The following is an 18,041-nucleotide window of genomic DNA, read 5'->3' as shown; positions in this document are numbered from 1 at the left end:
CCCAAATTTAAATACTTCAGTAAAGTACAGATACGCAAAAAAGCTACTTAAGTACAGTAACGAATTACATTTACTTCGTTACTGTCCACCACTGGTTAAAGCACATCTTGTTCGTTTCATTTCAAATCCATTGTGGTGGTGTATAGAGCCAAAAAGATTAGAATTGTATCGATGTCCCAATATTTGTGGACCTGACTGTAACTCCATTAACCAAATAATAATGTTTTTTGGTATGGATAACGTTTCTGACATGGATTCACTTCTCCAATCTGTTTTAAAGCCTTTGTCTTTGAAATGTAAAATTGCAAGCAATTTGCAGAAGAATACATTACGTTTGTTGTGTTTGGACACTACTCTACTGGTGGATGACTCTCATAATTTGAGGTTACCTGAACATCGCCTGTGTGATTATGACTGGAAGAGCCGGTTATAATGCGCTATTTTTAACATTAAACCGTTAAATATGAATTTTTCCTTGCTTTGACAAAGATCATAATTACATATTTTGATTGAATGAATTGTACACGTTTCTGACACTATACACTCAAATCGCTTTTACACAGAGAACAGGACTCCCCTGAATCACGACCAGTTACAAGTATATTTTAATATGATTATGGGTATGAATGGTGGGGATCGGACATCTGTTCAGTCAGATTCTTTCCGAGCTGAGCGGTTGTGTGATCAGTGAGCTGAGAAACCCATTACTGTTCCACTCACCTCTAGAGCATTGCTGTTGGATCTACAGCGCATTACCAGCAGCTTTCTCCCTCCTCTGCATGGCAGTGCAGTCCACGCCCCAGGCACAGTACACAACACTACCTGCTCCCCGCCACTGCGAAGCCCCTTCAGGTACGTCAAAAGTGATCGTCCCTTTAGAAGCGTTACGTTTCCCTGTCAGATGGACCCACGTCTCCCTTGGGCAGTCCCTGCTGCCCCGGTCACCGTGTTTGTAGAGCACATTAGGCAGGACCTACCACCAAGCCACTTCCATGTGTGGCATAACAGGCCCATGTGACCTATTTGCCACATATTCACCACCCCAGCCTGGGCAGGATGTGGTCTCTACGGGGTCTTTTCCCCCCAAAAGAATAGGACTGGAAAAGAACACCTTCCCTGATGCGTGTTATAGCTAGATGGCCACAGCCGCATCTAACACTCTATGAGGAGAAACATAGAGAGAGAAGAGGTCGCAGCTGGCGCGGCCTGCTCCCATGCTTGTCACATCGCTTGTTCCCACCCCTCAAGGGAAAACCTTGGTCGGTTGCCAGGAACCTAAGTAAAACAATATCATGTCTTAGTGGGGTGTTGGGGAAGGTTACGTGCAGTCTGATGCCCATGCTCCTTTGGCACGCAAAACACTTGCTTGCATCAGCAGATCACATAACACGGTTCATTGTAATTGCCGTTATTTAAAGGGAACCCTTGTTTCTCTACAATCGTCACAATGTCACAATGTCGAGTGAGTGACAGAAGGAGAACGTCTAGGTTACAAATGTAACCCCCGTTCCCTGATGGTGTCCCCCTTGTCACAACACTGTACCAAGCCACTGTAATGGGCAAACCTTATTCTCGGCTCCTCAGTGCAGAACCTGACTATCCCCGCCTTTTATACACGTATGCCCGGGGGCGGGACATGCAAATTCTGTTCGCTAATTTTTCATTGGTCTTTTCTCATTTTCAGAGGTATCTGAGGCTCTCGATTGTGTCAATACAATCGAAACAACATCTCGTTCCCTCCATCAGGGAACGGGGATTACACAAGTAACCAAGACGTTTTTCACAACAACAACAGTAGGCATATGTACATTTAATACTGTTTTTTTTAAACATGTTTAAATTAGATTTTATATATATATATATATATATATATATATATATATATATATATTCTAAATACTGTATTTTAATATTTTTATAAAAGTTTGGGCTTTTACATTTTGACACTTTTTTTTGTCCATTTTGCACATCATCAAGTGAAAGGTATTATTTTTGTTGACTAAAATTGTATGTCATTAATGTAAAACTGACTAAACTTAATGAATATAACATGACAAAATACTGACTATATTTAAAGGACATTTTTGTCAAAAGACTAAAACTGGAAAAAAAAAAATAATAATTAACATGGCAGTTGATAAAGCAAGTGAAACTGTAGGCATAATAACACTGTAAACTAAAAAAATAAAACAAGCAATGATGGGGATAAAATATACTTAAGCATGAAAGTAATATGTACAAGAAGTCAATTTCATAAGTCATACATATTAGTAAACATGCACAGTAACTTCCCCTGACAATGGATCACGATTGGTAAACACACGAGTCATGTTCCATTCATAAAAGCATTACCCCTACCATACAACATACTGTATCAAATCACAAGCATTATAGCAGGTAAAAGACTACGTCAAATGGAAAACAGATGCAGCAATGCCATCCTGAACTGTGTGATTGTGACTGACTGAACTGAACAGCTCCTTAGCAAGAACACGTGACAGCCGACACTTCTTACCTGTGTTTATGGAAATGACATAAGCCAGCAATTTTGCTCCAAATCCGATCAGAACAAAAAAAAATTATAGGCTTACCTAAATTAATAGTGGTAAGATAAGGGCATTATTTTGAACACTGATTCAACGTACTTAATCATTAATGGAAATTTCATTTTTAACCAAAAAATCTTACATAGTGCAGCTTTAAAAATTACTTTTAAACATATGTACATATAAAGCTTTATTGAAATACATTAAACCCACTGCTTAACTACTTTTATGACCCTTTTATGACTGCAAATTAAAACTATTTAAAGCACACACACATTGAGTTTTCATGTTTTATGAGGACTCTCCATAGACATAATAGTTTTAATACTGTACAAACTTTATATTCCATCCCCTAACCCTAGACCTAATCCTCATAGAAAACTTTCTACATTTTTACAGTTTCAAAAAACATAATTTAGCATGTTTTATAAGCGGTTTTGCTCATGGGGACCAACTGATTGTCCCCACAACATCAAATATTTCAATGTATTACAATCCTTGTTGTGACATTTTGTCCCCACAATGTAAGGAATACCTGGCCACACACACACACACACACACACACACACACACACACACACACTCAGAGCATTCTGAATGTATTCAGACCCCTAATTTTTTTTCACATTTTGTTATTTTGCAGCCTTATGCTAAAATGCTTCAAATTATTTATTTTTTTCACATCAATCTACACTCAATATCCCATAATGACAAAGCAAAAACCAGATTTCTGATAACTTAGCAAATTTACTAAAAAGAAAAATATATAAATATCATATTTGTAACATCAGAGCAGTCTCCCGTCCACCAGAGGGAGCCCTCACCTGAATACTGAACTCTGTCACTTCCTGTTTCCTGCCACATCAGTTCCTGCCATGTCACTTCCTGTCTGTCATGTATATAAGCCATGCACACTCACTCAAACACTGCAAAGTATTGCCAGTTCACCTGCCTTACCAAACATTTACTTTTTGTTATCTTGTTCTGCTTCTTGTTATGATCTTCTGCCTTTTTTATTGGATTTTGATAGAAAAATAATTTATGTAACTGAAATTAATTGGGTTAAATAAAAGGACACTATTTTCCAAAAATGATTAACTCTATGAGGTATGAGAAAGATAACATCCCTGAACGTCATTGGGGATGGAAAAAATCTAAGACCTACTTCCACAAACTATTGGCTTGCAGAAGCACTTGCAAAACTATGAGATATATATTTAAACTGTTGCTTGAAGCAACTCATGTTTTTCTCTGTATAAATAATCTATTTTAGAGAGGTGCACTTCAAGCACTTCGGTGAGACAACTGCATGGTGTGTTTCTCTGTAACGGCTCCTTTTTGCAAAAATAAATATAACCTACTTATGACTTTGAAACTGGTCTCGATAATTTTAAGAGAAAAATTATTAAAAGAGATTTACATTCTTTGATTATCCCTTTTGTATTGTTTGCCTTATTGGATTGATTACCTGTTGCCAACCTTTGCCTGTATTACCTACTAGATGGCGACGCGGTAGCACGCAGCGGCCACTCCGGATCCGCAATGGTGCTATTTTTGTTAAAAAAGCCCGACTTTTGCAACACATGGACATCGGAGCAACCAGTGTTCGTGTCTACCATCGCCAGACACTACTCAAATAATAAGACTCATGCAAAAACCAAGCTGCATGATGACCTGCAGGAGGCGCTACGCGTACTCGGCTTGCTGCGGAGACCAGGCCTCCAGCCCTCGGCGTCGCCTGATGCCGGTGGCTGGGGGAGAGGACGTCGTAAGCGGTGTCGCGAAAGCGAAGCGCGGAAAGAGGGCGGGGTCCATGCTAGGCTAAAACAAACCCTAGCCGGCCGGCTCTCCCGTCTATCCTGCTCTCAAATGTTTGCTCCCTGGACAATAAACTGGACTATATCCAACTCCAGCAGGCTACGCAGCGTGAGTTTAGAGACTGCTGCGTCTTTGTTTTCATGGAGACGTGGCTCAGCGACAGAGTTCCGGATTCCGCCATTCAGCTAGACGGGCTCGCCTCGTTTCGTGCTGACAGAAATACAGCTCTCTGCGGTAAGACTCGCGGTGGTGGCTTGTGTGTTTACATCAACACGGAATGGTGCAAGAACTCTATGCTAGTCTCTAGTTACTGTTCATCGCTGTTGGAGCTTGTGACTGTTAGATGCAGACCTTTTTATCTACTACGGGAATTCACCACTGTTTGCATAACCGGAGTTTACATTCCCCCCAGCGCTAATGCTAAGGAAGCGCTCTGTGAACTGTATGGGGCTATGAGCGAACTGCAGAACGCTCACCCCGATGGACTGTTTATTGTCGCCGGAGATTTCAACCATGCAAATCTCAAGACAGTGCTCCCTAAATTCCATCAGTATGTGGACTTTGCAACGAGAGGGCGAACGCGCTTGATCTTGTTTACACAAACATCCCAGGCGCGTGCCGGGCGGAGCCCCGCCCCCACCTCGGCTACTCAGACCACATCTCTGTTATGTTAATTCCAGCATACAGACCGCTCGTCAGACGCACAAAACCGCTTCAGAAGCAGGTGAAAACCTGGCCAGCAGGAGCCATCTCTGCTCTTCAGGACTGTTTTGAGTGTACTGACTGGCACATGTTCAGGGAGGCTGCAACATACGGCGATTCTACCAACTTGGAGGAATACACAGCATCAGTGACCAGCTACATCAGCAAGTGCATTGATGATGTCACTTTCTCCAAGACCATCACCACACGCTCCAACCAGAAGCCGTGGATGACTGCGGAGGTACGCACGCTGCTGAGGTCCCGAGACTCCGCCTTCAGAGCAGGCGATAAGGCAGCCATAAGAACAGCTAGGGCCAAACTGTCACAGGCAATCAGAGAGGCAAAGCGCGCACACGCCCAGAGAATCCACAGTCACTTCCAGGACAGCGGTGACACGCGGCGCATGTGGCAGGGCATCCAGGCCATCACCAACTACAGGACAACATCAGTTGCCTGTGACAAAGATGCCTCCCTTCCAGATGCGCTGAACGACTTCTACGCTCGGTTTGAAGTGCAGAACGACGTGATGGCGAGGAAGTCCACCCCTCCTCCCAACGACCAGGTGTTCTGTCTTACCACGGCAGATGTGAGGAAAACTCTACGTAGAGTCAACCCACGGAAGGCTGCTGGACCAGACAACATTCCTGGCAGAGTGCTCAGAGGATGTGCAGACCAGCTAGCAGATGTTCTTACCGACATCTTCAACATCTCTCTGAGCAGCGTCATTGTTCCAACGTGCTTCAAGGCCACCACCATCATCCCCATGCCAAAGAAGTCTTCAGTGTCCTGCCTCAACGACTACCGTCCCGTCGCACTTACACCCATCATCATGAAGTGCTTCGAGAGGCTCATCATGAGGCAGATTAAGACCCAGCTGCCCCCTCACTAGACCCACTGCAGTTTGCGTGATCGTTCAAACCGTTCAACGGACGATGCCATCACCACAACCCTCCATCTGGCCCTCACCCACCTAGACAATAAGGACTCATACGTTCGAATGCTGTTCATAGATTTCAGCTCAGCATTCAACACAATCATTCCCCAGCAGCTGATTGGAAAGCTGAACCTGCTGGGCCTGGACACCTCCCTCTGCAACTGGATCCTGGACTTCCTGACTGGGAGACCTCAGTCAGTCCGGATCGGGAACAGCATCTCCACCACCACCACACTGAGCACTGGGGCCCCCAGGGCTGTGTGCTCAGTCCACTGCTGTTCACTCTGCTGACTCACGACTGTGCAGCAATGCACAGCTCGAATCACATCATCAAGTTCACCGATGACACGACCGTGGTGGGTCTCATCAGCAAGAACAACGAGTCAGCATACAGAGAGGAGGTGCAGCGGCTGACGAACTGGTGTAGAGCCAACAACCTGTCCCTGAATGTCGACAAAACAAAAGAGATGGTTGTTGACTTTAGGAGAGCACAAGGTGAACACACTCCGCTGAACATCGACGGCTCCTCTGTGGAGATCGTCAAGAGCACCAAATTCCTTGGTGTTCACCTGGCGGAGAACCTCACCTGGTCCCTCAACACCAGCTCTATCACCAAGAAAGCCCAGCAGCGTCTCTACTTTCTTCGAAGGCTGAGGAAAGCACATCTCCCAACCCCCATCCTCACTACATTCTATAGAGGGACTATTGAGAGCATCCTGAGCAGCTGCATCACTGCCTGGTTTGGGACTTGCACCGTTTCGGACCGCAAAGCCCTGCAGAGGATAGTGAGGACAGCTGAGAAGATCATTGGGGTCTCTCTTCCCTCCATCAAAGACATTTACAAAAACACTGTATCCACAAAGCAACCAGCATTGTGGACGACCCCACACACCCCTCACACAAACTCTTTACCCTCCTCCCGTCTGGCAAGAGGTACCGAAGCATTCGGGCCCTCACGGCCAGACTGTGTAACAGCTTCTTCCCCAAGCCATCAGACTTCTCAATACTCAGAGACTGGTTTGACACACACGTGTCCTGAGTTGCACTTTAATAACTGTCACTTTATAACTGTCTGCTACCTCAATAACTGCTATGTGCATAGAACATTATCTCATAGTATGTTATGTTTACATTTTTAGAAACTGTCATCTTTTTGCACTACTGAGTACTGGTCGGCGCTGCACTGTCTATTGTCCTGTGCATTGTCAGTAATTTGTTGTACTGTCCTGTACTTTTTGCACATGTTTGCACGTGCACTTTATATAGGTATATATAGGTAGTTTATATAGGTATTTTATTTCGTTGTGTAGTCTCATGTGGTCCTATGTTGGTCCTTTGTTGTTTTTATGTAGCACCATGGTCCTGGAGGAACGTTGTCTCGTATTGCTGTGTACTGTACTAACTGTATATGGTTGAAACGACAATAAAAACCACTTGACTTGACTTGACTACTACGTTTGTGATTTGCTGATTTGTGATAGTGTTCATTAAACTCTTCTGCAAAAATGGATTCTAACCCAACCTCTGGTCTGAGTTTGTTACAATATTGACATACATATTCAGACCCTTAACTCAGTACTTAGTTGAAGTACATTTGGCAGCATTTACAGTCTCGAGTCTTTTTGGGTATGATGCCACAATCTTTACACACCTAGATTTGGGATTTTCTGCCATTCTTCTATGCAGATGCTCTCAAGCTCTGTCAGGTAGGATCGGGACTGACAGTGGACAGTAGTTGTCAGGTCTCTCCAGAGATGTTCAATTGGGTTCAAGTCCAGGCTTTGGCTGGGCCACTCAAGGACATTCACAGAGTTGTCTCTAAGCTGTTGTCTTGGTTGTGTGTTTGGTGTCATTGTCCTGTTGGAAGGTGAAACTTCAGCCCAGTCTGAGGTCCTGAGCACTCTGGACCAGGTTTTCATTAAGGATATCGCTGTATTTTGCTGCGTTCAGCTTTCCTTCAACACTGACCAGTCCCCCACTCCCTGTCACTGAAGAAAACTCCCACAGCATGAAGCTACCACTAGCATACTTCACTGTTGAGATGGTATTGCTCAGGTGATGAACGGTGCCTGTTTTCCTCCAGACATGATGCATGGAATTGAGGTCAAACAGTTCAATCTTCATTTCATCAGACCAAAGAATCTTGTTTCTCGCAGTCTTAGAGTCTGTAAGGTGCTTTTTATGTGTCTTGAACTGAGGAGATGCTTCCATCTGGCCACTCTACCATAAAGCCCAGATAGGAGTGTTGCTGTGATGGTTGTCCCTCTGCAAGTTTCTCCCATGTCCAGACATGATCTCTGGAGCTCAACCAGAGTAATTGTCGGCTTCTTCGTCACCTCTTTTACCAAGGCTCTTCTCCCCTGATTGCTCAGTTTGGCCGGGCGGCCAACTCTAGGAAGAGTCCTAGAGTTGGACATTTACAGCTGTGATATTTTATATAGACATGTGTGTGCCTTTCCAAATCATGTCCAATCAATTGCATTTGCCACAGGTGAAAAAACTAATTCTCAAAGTCTATGGTAATTCAGATAACCTCTCTGTACAATGCTATTCTGAGATGTGGGTTGGCGCTGTTTTGTTGGCACGAGGGGGACCAACAAAATATTAGGCTGGTGGTTTTAATGTTGTGGCTGATTGGTGAATGTGGGCAAAAGTTTGAGAAACCCTTTAATAGGTGATTTTATTGTAAGGAACAGTTGAGAGAGAGACTCCAGCCACCATAGTAAAATGCCTTCTGGGAGCCAGAGCGTCTGACATCAGATCAAATTTACAAGTGCTTGCTAATGTTAAAGGTGTATTTTCTAAGACTGTTATTCATGTCGGCACTATTGAAGTCCAGCTTTGACAAACGGAAATCATTAATGATAAAGTTAAAGAGGTGTGTGCAAAAACAATGTTAGACACTGTAATATGCTCTGACAACTTCCCTGCTCATAATGGTGAGAAGGTTCATAGTAGATTAGTGTTGCTGGATGTCTGAGTGGTGTCGAGTTTTCGGAGTAGACCTGCCCTGCTAAAGAGAGACGGATTCCATCCCTTCTGGGAAGGTGCTGCTTTCCTCTCTAGTAATTTGGCTAATAGTCTTAAAAGTGATACTGTTTGACTAACTGCGGCCCAGGTAAAGAAGCAGACAGGCTGGCTAGTCTGAACGTCTGCTTGCTGCCTTGAGACATCACACAGGTCACATAAATGACAACACATAGAGACTGTATCACCTAGATATCATAAAGAGACTGTGTCTGTTTCCTGAACAACCAAAAACAAAACCCTAATTTAGAGAAAATTATGATAGATGTCTAACTTAAAATAACCCTAACCCTAAACCTAAGATAAACATCATATAAAAGTAGGGTTACTAAACATCAGATGGCTTTCATCTAAAGCAGAAAATGTAAATTAAATGATTACAGATCAAAGCTTGGATTTGCTCTATTTGACTGAAACCTGGCTTAAACCGGATTAATATATTAGTTCAAATGAGTCTATTTTCCCAGGTTATTGTTATAAACATGAGCCTCGCCTGAAAGGTTGAGGAGGGTGTGTTGCTACAATTTACTGTGATATTTTTGGTGTAAATAAGAGGTCAGGAAATAAGAATAATTCTTTTGAACTAATAACACTTGTGTGATGTGCCATCGTCAGATATAAATAAAAAATCTCTGTTGTCTTTTGTTCTTGCTACAGTATATAGACCACCAGGGCCATATTCTGCTTTCCTTAGAGAATTTGCAGATTTTATCTGAGAATTTGTCAGATCTAGTAGTTACTGTGTGTAAAGCAGTTCAATGGAAAGGAGGAGGCGAGAACCGGCTTGTCAATATAAATAATATTTTAATGATGAACTTAAACAAAAGACATCAACACACACATAGCAGAGTTGTCTGTAAATGATCTCTCTCTGTCGCACCACCGCCCGCAATCTGCCTTTATCCCTCTCGGAGGCTTAATTAGCCTGATAAGGGACCGGGTGTGTACAATCACACCTCTCAGAGTGGTTTGTGCATTGTGAAAAAATTGCTGTAGATTCACACATTCATGCACTTCCAAACATTTGTTATCACTACAAGCAGGGTTGGGAGGGTTACTTTTGAAATGTATTCCACTACAGATTACAGAATACATGCTGTAAAATTACAGTTGTAATGCATGCCGTTAGATTACTCATGTTCAGTAATATATTCTAAATACTTTGTATTACTTCTTCAACACTGGTAGATTTTTTCATTTGTTTTGACTGTAGGGAATAAAGGAAATGCGACATTTAGGAGGGAACTTTAAATTGATTTACATTCTCACACCATTATATGTAAGATATTTGGTATGCTAAATTTAGAAGGTAATTAAGGGTCTTGAAATATGTGAGCTATGGACTTACTTAAACTGTCCTTATTGTACCTTATTAGGTAATGAAATTTATAATGGAATTAGTTGCGTTTGACAACCATTATAAATTAGATAAATGACAAATAACTAGATTATTTGTCTTAATAGATTCTCCACAATTAAAATTGTGATAAAACATTTTGTTGTATCCGCTCACAATTTCTAATGTATGAATTAGCTTTAATAATTGAATTATGATAAATTCACTTATTGGAGTGATATTATTCTCATGGCTTATTGAAAATAATTTAAAACGTATTTAGGTACAGCTTTGACGCGAAATCTTTCAGAAACGGGGATGAGATTATTTATCAAAATATACCACAGTCAAGTCGTCTTTGAACAACTTTATTACTATTCTAAACATAAATCTAATCTAACACATATATACATGAGACAGGTTGGTGAAAAGTGACCGAATGTGAAATAACTGATCAGTACAGTGAAAATTAACTTTACGGAGTCTGTTGACAATACCATAATAACCATTTTTCCATCTTTGAATCTACATCAATTTGCTATCGGATTACCCAAGTAATTTAATTAATACAGCAGCACTTTGAGCACAATATTGGAGATGCACTTGCGTGACTTTGGTGTTTCCTTAAGTTCTTTGTGTTGCTTTGTTCTTGGTCGAAAGTTTGTTCCATCGATGTTTTTGACCTCTGTATGGCCGCATCCCCAAAGGTGTCCTGCGCCAATGAGAGTCACATGGTCAACTGGGCTGTCTTTTCCAACAGTTGAGTTATGGTCCGTTGTTTCAGACTCTTAAAAATGTCCCGCTCAAAAATAGTGCATATTTAATCATTTGCTTTTATATCTTGAGAATGGTACAAGAGACATGATATTCGTTGTCATCAGCATTCTCTGCAACACCAGCGAATGCTTGCATACTAAACATGACATTTTTTTTATTGATGTTATATGTTTAGGTAACAAAACCTGATGAAACATTACACACGTTTTAAAGAGGTACATCAGGCTATAATTATTAATTTGTCAGTTATACAAGTTATTACAGTTCAAAGCAATTGTCCGAATGCCTAGCAAGACTAGGTATTGTATGAACTGTGGATTTAAATGCATTCTGCACATTTTGGAAGGTTGATTCAGCAAAGTACTGTGACTTTGTGTGAGATGTTTCTGGATTAATGAATGTCTTAACATTCGAGTCGAACAAATCTGATGGTATTTTAGAAGCCTTTCAGAGAGAACTCTGCTTTAACTCTGTGTGGAAGATCAGAAGGTCAGGCTGTGGAGGGGCCTTTCTGACCAATGAGGACGCCTGGGCCGTTTGATTTATGACGGTGAAGAATTCCAGGATTGCAAAAGTTGAAAACTCTAGATTAAAGTCATATTGTTTCAATTCTTCTGCATGTATAATAATACATGACTAAAAAAACTCTGCGAGTACAGTAAAACAAAATACATATGTTAAAAATATATTATCTGAAAAACCTAAATAGCTTATGCAGCATTGTTTCTAAAACAAGATCAATTAAATTGATCTTGTTTTACAGATTTTTTGATTGTTTTTTTTTTACAGGAAAACAATACAAAAATTTATTTCAAGAATACGATTTTTGCCCTAATATTACAGGTCTTACACGAAAAAAAAAAATATAGAAATTGTGATCCAAAATGAATTTTCTTGATAAATAAATATGATCGTGCCTGGTAACGCGTGCATGTAATATGGCTAGAAATAGCACTTTTTTTTTTTTTTTTTTATACATTTGCAAAGATTTCAAACAAACTTCCTTCACATTGTCATTATGGGGTATTGTTTCTAGAATTTTGAGGAAAATAATGAATTTAATCCATTTTGGAATAAGGCTGTAACATAACAAAAGTGGACAAAGTGAAGCGCTGTGAATACTTTCCGGATACACTGTATTATAAAAATCAAAGAGGAGACACAGTATCACAGAAAATGTGATGACACGGCTTGACCAGATTTTTATTAAGGAAAAAAAACTCAAATTAAATTGAACAAATTAATAATACAAATAAATAGATGGTATTAAACTGCATTTTATTACTGTATTGTTGTATATTTGTGAATATAAATGAGAGATTCAATATTATTCTATTATAATACAAAACCGTGGAAAACATGCCTTCATTATTTTCAACTGAATTTTAAAACTGAATTTTCTTGTCAAAATGTCTTTATTTCCTTTTTAGGAAAGAAAGCAAAACAACATGTAACTAATATAATGCTTTTTAAAATTTATAAAGATAGAATTCACAAAAATAGTGCCAATTCAACTAAGTCTAAGTGGGAGGTTGACTAATTGAAATAACCTGTCCACCCATTGGTGACTGTAAAGTTATTAGTGTCGGGCAGCTGCCCGTAAATCTCTCTCTCTCTCTCTCTCTCTCTGTTGCACTGCTGTCTCCGGACGGCCTTTATCCCTCTCAAAGGCTAATTAGCCTGATTAGTGGCTGGGTGTGTAGCATTACAACCCAGACCACCCTCTGCCCTGCCACAGTGACAAAAATGATGACTCTCTCTCTCTCCGATCCCTTACAAAAAGTTCTGGCAAACTTCCTGCAAACTTGCTATAGTAACACTTTACAATAAGGTTTATTAATAAGTTAATATTAGTTAACAACATTAGTTAACATGAACTAACAATACTTTTTCAGCATTAACTAATCTTGGTTAATGTAAGTTAATACTAATACATTTTTTTTAAATAAAAAGTTGTATTAGTTAACATTAGTTTAAGCACAATGAAATAACATGAACAGTGAACAATTGTATATATATTAACATTAACTAAGATTAATAAATGCGGTAAAATATTACACCTAATACATTACAGTAAGGTTCCATTCGATTACATTAAAGTGTTATCCTTACCTCAGACTTGCTGCAAATTTACCACTTGCCATTCTCCACATATTTTCACATGCAAATGATTTTTGCTACAAAATCTTCATTGTTGCCAAAGGTTTGATGCAGGCACACCACTACTGGTGAAGAGCTACAAATTCTAGCAAACATTTGCTGCAAATGGCAAGCTCATTTGAATGTAAAAATAATAAGTTGGAAATTTTCAGCAAATTAAGAACTATAGGGGGGATGACTGCAACATATAGCACGATTTGCAGAAACGCAGAAGCAGTGTGTCATCATCAGGCTGATGGGAATGCTTTGCTGTTGCTTTGCAGATGATTGTGAGTGCTGAACAGTGTTGCCACTGCAAGGTTCACTGCCAGACTGCATAGATATGTCCCATCAGCAGAGCACAAGCCTGATCCTGCTCCTGTTCTCCTGCTTTTATCACTTATTTTGACCTGTAAGATTCCAGTGAAATTCATTGCTGCCTCTTCCTTTTGTATTCCTGGTTTTGGTAAATGATTCTCCTTTTTCCTGGCACATTTTGCTAAGATGAATAGATGCTTGTTGCAACACTGGGAAGTTGTCACAAGGGCTATATCTCCCCAAAAAATAAGGTTTTGAGACAAAGGTTAATTTACACAAATGTTTGTTTTCTATAGCAGTAGTTTTGTATGTTGGTTTCAAATGCCTAGTTCAAAAGCCTCTTACAAACATTTTCTAGAACATAAATAATAACAGAGGAATTAAAGTTCTACTGCTCATGTCTGATTCTCTGGTACCAGCATTTTTATAACTTGGAACTGTCAAAATAAAATGACTAGAGCATATTATATGCGCCTACCCAAAACAGAGCAGATAAATGTAAAAAATGTAAATAAACAATGAGGTAACTAACCCAGATGTGTGTCCACTGAGTGTGTCTACAAGAGAGGTGATTAAATGCACATCATATTTGAGCTAAATGCTTCCAATTACTTCCTTAGCGGAAAGGTTGGGAACATTTGATGACTCCCATTTTAATCATTGAAGCTGTTAACACTGCAAGCACATGAATTGCACCGCTTCATTCATTCATTTGTGTGCAGCAAAGCCATTATCTATTTCTGTGTCTTTATCTGTTCAAATATCTAAATATATATTGATCTGTATTGGGGTTTAACTTGATGTGGTTGCGGCTTAAACTAGAAGTGTGTCAAAACTAAAATAAAAGCCCTTTTTTTTTTAACAATTTTATTGATTCCATTCAACAAATTAAATAAACATCACAGATCAAATTATATACAATTAAACCATTACCCCCAAACACCCCCACCCGACACAAACACTCACCCCAGTGGTCATAATTATTTGGAACAAAAAATACCCACAAAAAAATTAATAAAAAGCATACTTTCAAAAAAACTTTTAAAACTAGAGATCCCTCTCCACTACCCCTCCCAGAAAGCCTTCCTAAAAGGCCAAATATCTGCCCCATTTCCTATCAAATAACCCCAGATTTCCCAGCCTTCTATACATCCCTTCCTCAAGGCCACCACCCTCCCCATCTCCGAGCACCACTTGTGAAATGAGAGTGCTCCAACCGACCTCCAACCCCTTAAAATAACCTTTCTGGCGATCATAACGCTTGTTAGGACCCAACTCTTTATGTGCCCATTCTCAACGTCGATGACCACCCCATCGCCCAAAACACAGAGTCTGGGGCAAAGTGAAAGCCGAGTGCTCAATACATCACATATAAGACTCCAGTTAAGACTGGATCTTAACACACCCCCAAAAGACATTGGTTATGTCTCTATCCTCTGATTGACATTATGGTGTATTTTCCTAAACCAATTAATTAATATGATGTGATTATAACCAATATGTTCGTACATCGCAGAGAAAGGCAGAAATGTGTTGAGTCATTATTAGACTACGTGTCCTTTACATTGGACTATGTGTCCCTTACCTGCAGTATGACATTAGCTCAGTTAATAGAAAAAGTCTCGGGTTACATGTGTAACCCTTGTTCCCTGAAAAAAGCGGAATGAGATGCTGCGCTGCTAAGCGCTATGGGGAACAATCCTAGTTGTGACCGAGCTGAAATAATGTGTGTTACACGTCAATGAACATCGACCGGAATTTATAGCCTCTGCTGATGTAATCAATAGATGCACCTGCGGCCAGGCTATAAATGGATACGTCACCAGGTGTCGTCAGATACTTCTTTTTGAAGAGCAGTCCTGGGACGTCCCAGTGCGGCAAAGAAGGGCAGCATCTCGTTCCGCTTTTTTCAGTCCAATGAATCTGTGCGGAGAGGACATCACAAACTTGCTGCAGAGGGAGACCTCTAGCCAAGGTTTTAGAGGAGGAGAGCCCTCTGGTAGAGTGCACCCTAAAACCTACTGGCGAAGCTTGCTCGCGCGCCTCGTAGGCCCGGGCAATAATGAGGATGCCTCTTTTAGGGCACCCCGCCCACCAAGCCGTGGCAAACCCGGAAGGCTCCCAAGCGTACCTGAGACGGACGACCCAGGGACCAAGACGTTTGGGCTGACCCCTTTGGGCTGTGGTACCCACATTCTCAATAAAAGAGCAATTCTCTTTGTCTCTGGGTCACCTGGCCCGCAAATGTCGTTCTTACGGCACTCTGCCGCCACACCTCAACAGTCCCAGCACATTGGATGCAGACCTCTTGCCTCCAGCCCCACGACTTTTGTCCCCCGGCTGGCCGGTTCTAACGAGTCTAGAGAACATCTCCCACGGGACTTCCTCCTCAGTCACTAACCCGCCCCCTGCTGGGTGTGCGGAGCAAGGTGAGTGCTTTGAGACTTCTCAAAGGCACCTCCCTAGCAGACATATGTAGAGCAGCTGGTTGGGCAACAACCAATACCTTTCCGAGATTTCACAATCTCAGGGTTGAGTCGGTTTCGTCCCTTGTTTTCTCAGGTCCGAGCTGGTAGAACTCGGTACATGCTGACAAACTGACCGGGTGGACCGCTTGCACCTACCGCCCAGGTGTATCAGTACAAGGTTCTCCCCTTCGGCATGTCCCTGTCCCCTCGCGTCTTCACGAAGGTCGCAGAGGCAGCCTTTGCCCCGCTTCGGGAAGCAGTTGTCTGCATTTTCAACTACCTCGACGACTGGCTCATCCTAGCCCACTCCTGAGAGTTACTATGCACCATCAGGGACCAGGTGCTCAGGCACCTCAGCCGTTTAGGGCTTCGGGTCAACTGGGAAAAGAGCAAGCTCACCCCGGTTCAGAGCATCTCTTTCTTGGCATGGAGTTAGACTCAGTCTCAATGTAAGTGCGCCTCACCAACCAGGATGCGCAGTCAGTGCATACCACGTTCAGGCCGGGCACGGCGGTCCCCTTAAAACATATCCAGAGGCTCCTGGGGCATATGGCGTCCTCCGTGGTCATGACGCTGGGGTTGATGCATATGAGACCGCTTCAGCACTGGCTCCAGACTCGAGTCCCTAGATGAGCATGGCGCCGCGGCACGCACCGCGTGTTCATTACCCCTGCCTGCCGCCAAACTTTCAAACCCTGGATAGACCTCTGCTTTCTATAGACAGGAGTCCCCTTGCACCAGGTGTCCCGATGCGTCCTGGTCACCACAGATGCCTCCAAATAGGGTTGGGGCGCCATGTGCAACAGGCACGCAGCCGCGGGCCGTTGGAGAGGGGCCCCCCCTGCGCTGGCACATCAACTGCCTAGAGGTTTTGGCTGTACTTTTTGCCCTGCAGAGGTTTCTCCCGCTAATTCAGGGCAAACACATCTTGATCCGATCAGACAGTACCACTATGGTAGCGTACATAAATCGCCAAGGCGGCGTACGCTCCCGTCACTTGTCACAACTGGCCGTCGTCTCCTCCTTTGGAGCCAGCAGCAACCCAAGTCGCTGCGTGCCACTCACATACCAGGCAACCTCAACGTGGTAGCGGACACGCTATCATGACAACGCTTACCCAGTGGAGAGTGGAGGCTTCACCCCCAGTCGGTCCAGCTTATTTGGGAACAGTTTGGCAAGGCCCAGGTAGACCTGTTCGCCTCCCGAGAGACCTCCCACTGCCTGCTCTGGTACGCCCGAACAGAGGCTCCCCTCGGGGCAGACACGCTGGCATACAGCTGGCCCATGGGGTTGCGGAAGTGCGCATTTCCCCCAGTGAGCAAGCTCGCACAGGTGCTGTGCAAGGTCAGGGAGGACGGGGGAACAAGTCATTCTAGTGGCTCCCTATTGGCCCACTCTGACTTGGTTCTCGGATCTCATACTCCTCACAACAGCCCCTCCCTGGCAAATCCCCCTGAAGTACCTTCTTTCTCAGGGATGGGGCACGCTCTGGCATCCACACCCAGACCTCTGGAACCTCCACGTCTGGCCCCTGAATGGGATGCGGAAGATCTAGCTGATCTACCACCTGAGTCGTAGACACAATCAACCAAGCCAGAGCTCCCTCTACCAGGCAACCTTATGCCCTGAAGTGGCGCTTAATCGCACACAAGATCCACAGAGGTGCGCAGTTAGGTCAGTGCTTTCATTCCTGCAGGAGAGGTTGGTGGTTTATGTAGCTGCTATTGCAGCCCACCACGACACAGTAGACGGCAAGTCTTTGGGTAAGCATGACTTAATTATCAGGTTCCTAAGAGGCACCCGGAGGTTAAATCCCTCCCGGCCAAGCCTGTTCCCCTCCTGGGATCTCTCAGTGGTCCTCTCGGGCCTTCAGAGACCCCCCTTCGAGCCGCTAGAATCAGTCGGACTCAGGGCGCTCTCCTTGAAGACGGCCCTCCTGAATGCGCTCACCTCTATCAAAAGGGTAGGGGACCTGC

The sequence above is a fragment of the Xyrauchen texanus genome, chromosome 16 (assembly GCF_025860055.1).
Source record: "Xyrauchen texanus isolate HMW12.3.18 chromosome 16, RBS_HiC_50CHRs, whole genome shotgun sequence".
In the NCBI taxonomy this organism is placed as follows: Eukaryota; Metazoa; Chordata; class Actinopteri; order Cypriniformes; family Catostomidae; genus Xyrauchen; species Xyrauchen texanus.
This window is presented reverse-complemented; position numbering follows the sequence as displayed.